Here is an 11,002-nt window from a genome sequence, read left to right as displayed (position 1 = left end):
AACCAATACTCACTCATCACCATTTCATTTTGAACGGAGCAGACCCTAAACGGAAACGAAGTTGCAGAGGCTGCCTTCATCGCTCCATCTGCCGGCTACCGAATGCAATCGGGAAATGGCTCCATCCCCATTTTAGTTCGAACGGAGCAGACCCTAAACCAGTGCAGCAGAGCCTCTCTACTCTCTTCTACTTCTTCACTTCTATTGGCTGCCTCCTTCGTGGCCTCAAAGAGAAAGGTGCAGAGTGGTTCATCCCTTCGAAGCAAACATTAAACCAGTGCATTGCCTCTCTACTCTCTTCATCTTCTTCACTTCTATTGGCTGCCTCCATCGTGGCCTCAAAGAGAAAGTTGCAGAGTGGTTCCTCCCTCCCTTGCTCGGGTAAGTTTTGATTTATTTATTTATTTTTTTGTTGTCTGGTTCTCTTTCTCCTTGGGTACTGAAAATCAGTTCGACGAGCAGAGCTTGGATCGTGGCTGCAAGCGTAGGGGCTGTCGAAGCACTGAAGGATCAAGGGTTCTGTAGATGGAATTATGCCTTCCGATCTTTCCATCAACACGCCAAGAACAATTGCAGATCTCTATCTCAAGCCAACAGATTTCCCTCTCCTTCCTCTTCTGCAATGGCGATGTGTAATAAGGTGGTTCCGAGTGATGAAAAGATGAAGCAATCGGAAGAATCTCTCAGAAAAGTTATGTACTTGAGCTGTTGGGGTCCCAATTGATCTCCAAATATCTCTACTCCAGAGCTGTATTTCTCCTAATTCGTTTATTCTGTAAATACTGATTGAGAATGTTGATTCTAGAGAAGAAAGTAAAACGATCATACATAATTTCAATCATTTCTTTCTTTCTATTCCATTTGTGATTTGCTCGATTTCTGGTTGATTAATTGCAAATCTAATACTCGCATCATCCATGATAATCTCCCAATTAGTTTCAGATACGAGACCAATAGTATAATTTATCACCAGTTGCACATTTCAGTCCAGCTTTCCTTGCCACCAAAATATTTTCCTTTCTATCAGATCAGAAGAATTAAGCAACATCAGCACAACCCAAAACGTTCGATGTGCAGTGGTTGAATGGTGATAGCGAGCATCCCAGCGTTCGAAGCACAGAAAGATCAAGGATTCTGTAGATAGGATTACACTTAGATCACTGTACTATTTTTTTGGGGGTACTAATTCTGTTACCAATACTTGAATTAGACTTTGGATCTAAATTGCCTGAGTTCTGTATCCTTACAGAGATGCAAGTCTCTTAGGACTTCTTGGAGCTTCCAATAAAAGGATGCTTTATCCCATTTTTTATGATCGTCTATCACCAAAGCTTCAAATTGAAGGATTGAAGAGGAATGAACTGACGACGGTTCTTGCAAAGTTTGAGCCTTTGAGAGGAATGAATGTTTGTAAGGGTAAAATCAATTTTAAGTGAGTTCATTTGTTCCAAGCAAAAAAGAAAAAGGCAGCGGGCGTATCTCCAAAAATGGAAGAAATTTTCTCTATTGCTGTCAATAGATAAAGGGCTCCATTAGTGAAACAGAAAATTACATGCCAATGAATCACTACTACATCCTTAAAAATTGTTGTCATTAAAGCATTCAGCAAACCAAAAGCTATTCATTTACAGAAACTGTAACCCTTCAATGTGATCTATTAAGACACAACTCTTGTATGACACTCATTACTTCGATTGTTTTTTTTTTTCAACCGAAATTCTCAAGTTCTAAAACATGGAACAAACTTCAGAAGCAAAACAGAATGATTAATTGGGACCCCAGAAGATTAAGTGCAGGAGAGTCTCGGCCTTCTCTTTTTCTCGTCTCCTCTTCATCTCGTCATTGCTATTCGTAGATATCTACTGTTTGCTCAAGCCTCCTGAGAAGCGCCTAATTTGGTTGGACTTGGCAGACTCCGCCAAATTGCTAACCCCTCCAATTCGCTGCCCTCACGATGTCCATAACCATTGCCGCCTCCATCTCCGGGCTATCTGGTTTCGACGCAAAAGAAAGATCGGATTTTTGTGTTCTCTCTTGTTTTAGTAATGTGTAGAACTAGTGGTTGAGGGCCAAGACAAAACATCAGGAGAAATCTGGCAACTCAAAGGGGTTGGGCTTTGAACACTGTAAACATTCATGGACATGCTTGTATTAGTCTCAGGGTAATACAAGAAAAGCAAGTGGAGTGAGGAAGATGAAGAGAGTAGAGAGGCAATGCACTGGTTTAATGTTTGCTTCGAAGGGATGAACCACTCTGCAACTTTCTCTTTGAGGCCACGATGGAGGCAGCCAATAGAAGTGAAGAAGAAGAAGAGAGTAGAGAGGCTCTGCTGCACTGGTTTAGGGTCTGCTCCGTTCGACCTGAAATGGGGATGGAGCCATTTCCCGATTGCATTCGGTAGCCGGCAGATGGAGCGATGGAGGCAGCCTCTGCAACTTCGTTTCCGTTTAGGGTCTGCTCCGTTCAAAATGAAATGGTGATGAGAGTATTGGTTTGGGGTTGGGGGTTTTGTTTGAGTTGGGTTGTGGTTCAGTTAGGTTCGGTTTGTGGGTTTGGTTTGAGGGTTTAAGTTGGTTCACAGAGGTGTCATTGGTTTTTTTAAAAAAATTTGAATTTTAGTAACAAGAGCCGTTGGATGGCTGTTAGTACACGTGGTGTGCTTAGGACTCAATGGAAGTAAGATGGAAGTAGCAAAAACGGAAGTAGAGGAGTCGGATACTGAAACGTATGTTTTGCTTTCAAGAGTGTTCTTTTATGCTACCATTAAGAATGCTTAGAAAGGCATCTGTGGAAAAAGAAAGGCACGTGTAATCATAAAACCAAAAGCCTTGAGGAAGGACTTCCTTCGCTGCAGTTGCATGAAGCATTCCTTGGATAATTTATTAAGTTCAGACTCGAGAGACTCGAGAGACATTGAAAATATGGGGATACATGTCAATACGTAAGATTGAGAGAGTGCATAGTAGTTGGATGGAAAAATATGGGGATACATGTCAATACGTAAGATGGTATTTTATTGAAGGGAGAACGTTTTCTATGGGGGAGCGCAAGGGCCACTTGTGCATGTTGGCATCTCGTGGGTGAGATTTTCATCTTTCGCTATCACTTTTTTAATATCCAATGGCTAGGATTATTATATCGATCATCCACACAGTAAAAATGAAGAATCCACTTTGAAATTACTTTCTAAGTTGCCTGTTTGGAGGAACTTTTTCCATATTTAAGGTTGTTTGTAAAGTCTTTTCTTGAGTGATTATTGATAGATATGCATCAAACAATTAAAGTAAGGCATAAACAAGACTACGGGACGGATTATGAGTTATAATTTAGGATATCGGTATTTGGAGAATCTTAATGGCCAATCTTACTAGAGGAAAAAGAAAACTTTGATACAAGAATTTTGACTTTTGGATAAATAGTATATGATTTGGATTAGTCATGTGTCAAATTTCAAAAAATAATTTAATTTTCATGTAAATCCTAGCATGTCTACCATATTATGAATATTCTTGTGCATTCTTTCATAGTCGTGGATTTTAAAACCTCTAGTTAACCATCTTTTAAGATACCTATGCCAATTGCCGTACGCATTGTTGGCCTTACCTCTGCCTGAGTGCCTTATCTGAGCAGGGGTAAGATAGACATTATACACGATGATGTGTCTGGCCACAGGCCGCTACAGACAGTGCGCCATATAGGATCTGAATTGCCCCACCTGCATGCGTTACAAGAAAAGAAACAAACCTTCCTTATATAGAGGAATAGAGATCGAGGGCAGCGAAATTATGGAGATTCAAAAGAGAGGGAAAGAATGTACTAACTGGTCTACTGTACTTATCAAGTCCAAGGCACTCACTCCTCTGCCTCTCTTTAGCTTCAAGCTCTTGTCTCAAGTCTTTTCTATCATCACAAACAACTCTCTTGATTGGGTCTCAGCTTCATTGCGTAGGAAATAGAAAATTATTTTTAAGATATTCACAAAGAAAGTGAAGAAGAGGAAAATGAATACAGAATCAGGTGCTCATCAACTCAAAGTAGGGAACTGTGATATGGACGACGATGGTAAGCCCAGGAGAACAGGTATGTGTGCTTCTTCCTCTTCCTCCCCTTCTCCCTTTTTTCTCTTTTTTTTATTGATCACTGTCATTTTCTTTACTAACTGTTTGCTGTTATAAAATTCTCTCAAACTTGTTAGAAATCCTGCTTGTTTTCTAGTTTAATTTTCTCTCTCTCTCTCCCTCTAGAAAGTGTGTGGGGGTGTGCAATTCAGATCGTCTAAGGCGCAGCTGCCCGTAGAGGCCTGTGCGGCGCAGACTGGGCCACACACGCAATGACCACCTTACCCCCGTTCAGGCAAGGCGTTTGGGCAGGGGTAAGACGGTCTTTGTGCGCACGGCTCAGTCTGCGCCGCACAGGTCACTACGGACAGCGCACCATAGAGGATCTGGATCCGTGGGTATGTGGATGTCGAAACTTGTATGGCATATTAATCTTGATCATATGACGAATCGTCTGAAGTACTTAATTTTTCATGGTCGGCTCTGAAAGATTTCATTTCAGACTCATTATCATGAAATCCATCCAGATCGATGCTTCATCATGCAGTCATCTCATGACCAATTTGCTCGAGGAGAATCAAAAGTCTCTCCGGCTACAAGTTAGGAAAAAATTTTTGCTGCTATACCTGTAGTAGGAATGTTCCTGTTACAAGGCTAGCACCCAAGGAAATGGAATAATTCACTTCCCCTTTGGATTCATAAATACCATCATAGGTTTTAGTATTTTCTAAAATACCCTTTGAGATCCCATTTCCTTGGCTGCCAGCCGTGTAGCAGGAACATTCTTGCTACTGCTACAAGTGTAACAGCGAAATTTCGTCCACAAGTTAGTGTGCCTACTCTGAAAAGTATGAGAATTGCTAGAGATAGAGACTTGAGAGTTGCGAAACAGATCCTCTACGGCGTAGCTGCTCGAGCAGCCATAACAGCGCAGGCACAATGAGGCGTGCAATGACCGTCTTACCCCTGTTCGGATAAGACACTCGAGCAGGGGTAAGGTGGTAAATACACCCCTCACATGATCTGTGCTGTTATGACCGCTCGGGCAGCTAGGCCGTAGAAGATCTGGATCTGAGAGTTGTGTGTTTGTGTGTGTTAGAGAGAGAAAGAAAACTCAGAGCGTGAGAATTGCTAGAGATAGATACTTCAGAGTTGTGAGAAAGAGAGAGAGGGAGGGAGAGAGAATGTAGGGCATGCCTGGTGTTGCTTTCGGACAATTGTCTTCAATATGGTTCTGTTGGGGATTTGAATGGTTTTTCTGTGAGCGGGACAGTGGGTGGTCCTGCGGTTGATACTCTCAGACAAATAACTGAGTTAAGGTAGACCGCCATGCATAATTGAATACTAAAATTACTCTTGGGGTCCACTTTCGTCATTTATTTCATCTTCAATTCTTAGTAAACCTTACAAACCACCAAACCAGGTTCCAAAACAACAGAAGTGGTCTGTCTGTCACTTAAAACTCCTGACAAGGATATTAAAAGAAACCTTTCTCATGGACCACCTAAACCGGTTGGACCGAAAGCAGAAGTGGTCTGTCACCTAAACCCCCTCCTTGGTGAATAATTAAACCGAAAACCCCTAAGCGGACCTTTTCCTGTTGTTGAACATCTGACCTAAAGTGGGCTGTAGCCTTCCAACCTCGAGTCCAGTTCCGTTGCACGTATGCATACGTATGCTTAGTGCTACGCATATGTATCATCTATTATCGTTTGGGGCTCAAAAGGGTATTCCTAAAAGTTAAAAGAACATATACCCAATGTAATAGGTTATCTTTCATTAAAAAAAAAATTGTAATAGGTTATTGTATACTCATACGTACCCTGAAGGTGAACTTCCCCCCGATGTAGATTCATCACCAAACTGGTCTTCTTTGCTTAGAAATAAGTCTGGGGTTGACTTATTTATATGTTGGACTTTTGATCTCATGCGTTTTCAATGTAATAGATCACTTTTATAGACGTAAAGTATAGGCAATTAAGTTGCATATGGGATTAGCTGTTTTAATTTCTTATTTTTATTTTTATGTAATTAGTGGTCATACGGCCACTTAAGTGATCATGTGACTTGGTTAAATGGTCATGTGACAACTCAAGTGGTCATGCGACTATTTAATTGTTAGAAAAATTACACTATCACCCCCTGAGGTTTGTACTAAATACAGAGCGACCCTCTATGTTTCTAAATTATACAGCCGCACCTCCTGAATTCCCACTCTGTTAGTTAGGTGTTACGGTGATGGTTAAGTTTGCCCTCAAATGACTAATACACCCCCTTTCAAGGTGTGAGTTTACCATTTTGCCCATAGGGCATCCCAAACTTCGCACCCCCTCTTCCCCTGTTCGTTCGTTGCAGAGATACTGACGCTTCATCAAAGCAGTAAATGCAGTCTTTGACCAATAGCCACCGCAACAACTTGGTCCTCTCACCTTCAATCATGTTCTCGATAGTAGCAAGAGTGTTATAATCGTGGTCACCTCATCTGGGTCAGTCTCATTCAACCTCCCAAGATTCAAAACCAGCAATTCAAGAGCATTGTTTTCAATCAAGGAATCGGCTAGAGTCCGAGCCGGAGCATCATTGTCTTCAAGTACATCTTTATCGGTGAGGTCTTGGAGCAATCCAACCACATCGATTGTAATGTCTGTGTTATCATGACTAAGCAACCCTAGAATCAACATAATCATATTGAGTGATTCGAATTGTTTTTCTTTGCCTATATATATGTAAGTCATTGTGGCTATTGAGGAGATAGTTTTTAATATTGAAAGTTACTCAATAATTGAGTTCTGTCTAAGAACCTAGAAGAGTTCATTGTTGTCTAGAAGAACGACACTTGCTTTTATTTCATTTGCTCTTCTTTTTGTCTTCCATCGATTCTTTGTGCATTTTTCACGAAACCCTAAGAACACAAAAGAAACACAAAGGTTAAAAAATCCATCACAACAATCAGCTCCCCGTGTCATAACTCCTCTCAACCCACATAGGATGCACTCCCCATTTCTGGACTAAGTACCAGTTCCTAGAAGATTTCGAACCCTTACGGATATCCGTTGTACGCCTATTCTTGAAGTCCACTTTAATATCTCTAGTGATGCAAGGCATAGTCTTTGTTTTATTTCTGAAGAGTCGGAAAAAGTCAGCAAATGAATATTATCAAAATAAAATAAAGAATGAGAGGATACAATTTGTTGAAATTACCGTTCCACCTTCAGCATAGCCTGTAGCAGAACAACAACTCAACCAATAACAAACAAATAAACACTATGTAAACCTATATCTAGGCCTCATTTAAGCATCCCATAAAATATCCGTAGTTACAAAATTCGGAGCTCCATCCTAGCTTGTTGATGTCATAGACTTCACTGCATATTTGGCCAATTGATCTGCCATATTATTAACTTCACGGTAACAATGAGTTATAATGGAATCATCCAAATACTTCTTGATAGATCTCCATTTCTGTTGAAATAACCAAGGGATAGAAACATTCCTGAGGCAGTACACCACTGACAGTGAGTCGCATTCCACCCAAAGTTTCTCTACATTCATGTCCTTTGCCTACTGTATGCCTGCAAAAAATGCAGCAAATTTTGCCTGGAAGTTGGTGGACACTCCTTCATAAATCGCAAAGCATCTTGAAGGAGTTCCATTGCCATTACGCAAGATTCCACCTACCCCCGAATGACCTAGGTTGCCCAGTGAACACCCATCAATATTGAGCTTGCAAAATCCTCCCCTTGGTTTATGCCAGCACACTTCCTTAGTTCTTTCCTCTGCTGATGGAGCAACATTAATATGAAGGCTACGGGAGAGAACCAGATCAGCCACCAACCTGACATTGATGGAGGCCACCATAGAGAAATCCATCATCAGATCACTCAATACCGCCTTAGACACTGCTACACATGACTTAGATAGATTATCAAATCTTCGACGATTCCTTTCAAACCAGATATGGAATGGAATAAGAATAACTAAAGGAGTCCAAAGCTTACGAAGTGAGATAGCCGAAGCTTTTCTTTTCCACCAAGAAAAAAGCTCCTCACAAGAAGGGAAACCTATCCAAGCTATATTAACTAATTATAGAATGTATGACCAAACTTGGCCCCCAAACTCGCAATTCAAGAATAACTGATTGAAAGATAGATTCTTGCTGCTCTGGACAAAGGCTGCACCTAGAGACCATAGACACCTGACGTACATGTAGTCACATTCGCATCTGTAGGAAGGGCTCCATGCGCAAATCTCCACCCAAAAATAGAAAACCGAGGATGTAAAAGAATCGAATACATCCAATCGATTCACCCTTGTAAGTATTCCAGAATTGAGATAGCCCTGTAATATGAATTGGGCTAGTCCAGTCAGCTCCAATCATGTGAAAAAAAAACTAGAAATGTAAACTAACTTGTTGAAAGAAATGCATAATGGGTGGTTTTCATCAAATACCTGTTCCTCTATTTATCCTTTGATCAACAGGAACTATATATGTGGACGGCTAGTGCACATATAATAACAGGTGCGATAGGCTCTGGCATTCTCTCACTCGCTTGGGCAGTAGCACAACTTGGATGGATCGCTGGGGCTGTGAGTCTCTTCATTTTTTCATTCCTCACACTCTACACTTCCATTCTCTTGGCCGATTGCTATAGATCTCCGAATCCAGCCATGGGAACGAGGAACTACTCATACATGGAGGCTGTCCGAGCCAATTTAGGTATATATATTCTCTTGTACACTCCATGTGATATTCAATTCTGCTCTGACAATAGATGATGAATACAAAAGATCATTCCCCCTTCAATTTTAGGAATTGATTTGTTGACAATGTGCTTAATAATCAGGTAGAAATTAAGATGTCTATGGTTTGTGGGTTCACTTCATTTCGGGAATGGCCATTGGCTACACGATCACAGCATCCATAAGCATTGGGCAAGCTTCTTTAACCCACTAAATTGAAATTTCTTCTACTTAGAATGTGAAATCCAAAATTTGATTTAATTGCTTTTGATTGTGATTAACTAGGGCCATTTTCAAGTCAAATTGCTTCCATAGTAGAGGTCATGAAGCTCCATGCAAGGTCTCCACCACTCTATTCATAACCTTCTTTGGGATCTGTCAGGTTATCCTCTCTCAGATTCCAAGTTTTCACAAGCTCTCGATGCTCTCATTTATTGCAGCTGTCGTGTCTCACATCGGAGTTGTGCTTAGTTTGGCAAAAATCATCTCAGGTGAGTCCTCACATTTCTCACAAAACTATATTTTTGAGTTTTTAAGAAGTTGCTTGATAATAACAAAGGTGAGCAATAAAATTTGAACAGGACATGTTGGAAAGACCTCGTTGAAAGGAGCAATGGTTATGGTAAATTTGACTCAAGACCAGAAGATATGGAGGATGTTTAGAGGACTCGGAAACATTGCATTTGTTTATGCATTTTCTCCAATTTTGATTGAGATCCAAGTAAGTCAAAACAATGAACAAGATCCTCTGGTTCAAAAGATGTAAGTTCTAATATTTTAACAAGTGACTAATCTGGTTTGTGTTCACTGTCTTGTGCTATATATCTCTTAGGATACTCTGAGATCTCCTGCAGAAAACAAGGCCATGAAGAGGGCTATTTTTGTAGGTGTTTCAATAACAACCCTTTTTTTATGTGATATGCAGCTGTATTGGCTATGGTGCTTTTGGAAGCGAAGCTCCGGGCAACATGCTAACCAGTTTTGGGTTCTATGAGCCTTTCTGGTTGGTCGACTTGGGCAACGTATGCATTGTGATGCACCTAGTTGGTACATTTCAGGTGCTTCACCTATTATCATCTAATAATAATCATTAGATTATTGATAATAAAAACAAAGGGGAAAAACCCTATATGGAAAACCCCAGACATGAAATTCTTCTTTTAATGTGAACATCTAACGGAGAGACTTCTACTAAATCATTCATTGCTTTTCTACAGGTATTCATTCAACCACTATATGCTGTAATTGAAACATGGGCTGCCAGAAGATGGCCCAAATCAAAGTTCATAACTAGCGAGTACCCAGCAAGCATTTTTGGCAAACGCTTCAGCCACAGTTTAAACATCTTCCGGTTGGTATGGAGGACTGTTTTTGTTATTTTGGTCACTGTGCTGGCCATGGCATTTCCTTTCTTCAACGACATACTTGCACTCCTTGGAGCTGTAGGATGCTGGCCACTTACAGTGTACTTTCCCATGGAAATGTACATCTCGCAGAAGAAGATCAAGAGATTCAGATCCAGGTGGGTGGGTCTTCAGCTAATGAACTTAGGTTGCTTGTTTGTCGCCATTGCTGCAGCTTATGGTTCCATCCAAGGGGTGGTTGAGGACCTCCATGTTTATAAGCCTTTCAAGTCAAAACAATGAATTGATATCGCCAATGATAATGATCCGGAGTCTGCTTGTTGGTGGAGAATTTATCCCTATTTTTATTTTATGTACTTAGTTTCTGCAACTGCAAGCCAGAGTTACTAATAATACTATGCTTTGTGGGTTAGAGTCCTAAGTTGATAATGCTTTATAAGTCCTAGTAACAACAATCCTGATTTGATAATGCTTTGTAAATCTATATAAATCTCTACATTTGTAGAGACAAATTAATGAACAAGAAGTAGAGCCAACATGTAAAATGGGATCACCCTTACCATTACCAACATGAAGTGTATCATTACTGCTGTATTGATCATATGAAGATAGGGAGTTGAGATCTGATGAAACATGGTGGGTAGCCCCATGTCCAAATACCTGATTAGAATAGTGGAGGGCGGATATGATGGGGTAGGGAGAAGAGGAGGAGCAGGGTTATAGGGAGTGGTGGTATAGTGGGCAACTAGGTAGGTGGGTGGTTGGTAGGAAGGCTAAGGTAGATTAGGCAAGTGGGAGACCTCTTCAGATAGGGATGAGATGAGTAAACTCATCAAGAC

The 11,002-nt window shown here is 40.7% G+C and overlaps 1 pseudogene; it reads left to right on the top strand.

Annotated features, from left to right (window-relative positions):
- The first annotated feature begins 9,220 nt into the window (after positions 1-9,220).
- LOC122668733 lies at positions 9,221-10,465 on the top strand (annotated as a pseudogene).
- The last annotated feature ends 537 nt before the right edge of the window (positions 10,466-11,002 follow it).

This window comes from Telopea speciosissima, chromosome 7, assembly GCF_018873765.1.
Source record: "Telopea speciosissima isolate NSW1024214 ecotype Mountain lineage chromosome 7, Tspe_v1, whole genome shotgun sequence".
Taxonomy (NCBI): Eukaryota; Viridiplantae; Streptophyta; class Magnoliopsida; order Proteales; family Proteaceae; genus Telopea; species Telopea speciosissima.
The sequence above is the reverse complement of the archived record's forward strand: the minus strand, read 5'-3'. Positions and strand labels throughout refer to the sequence as shown.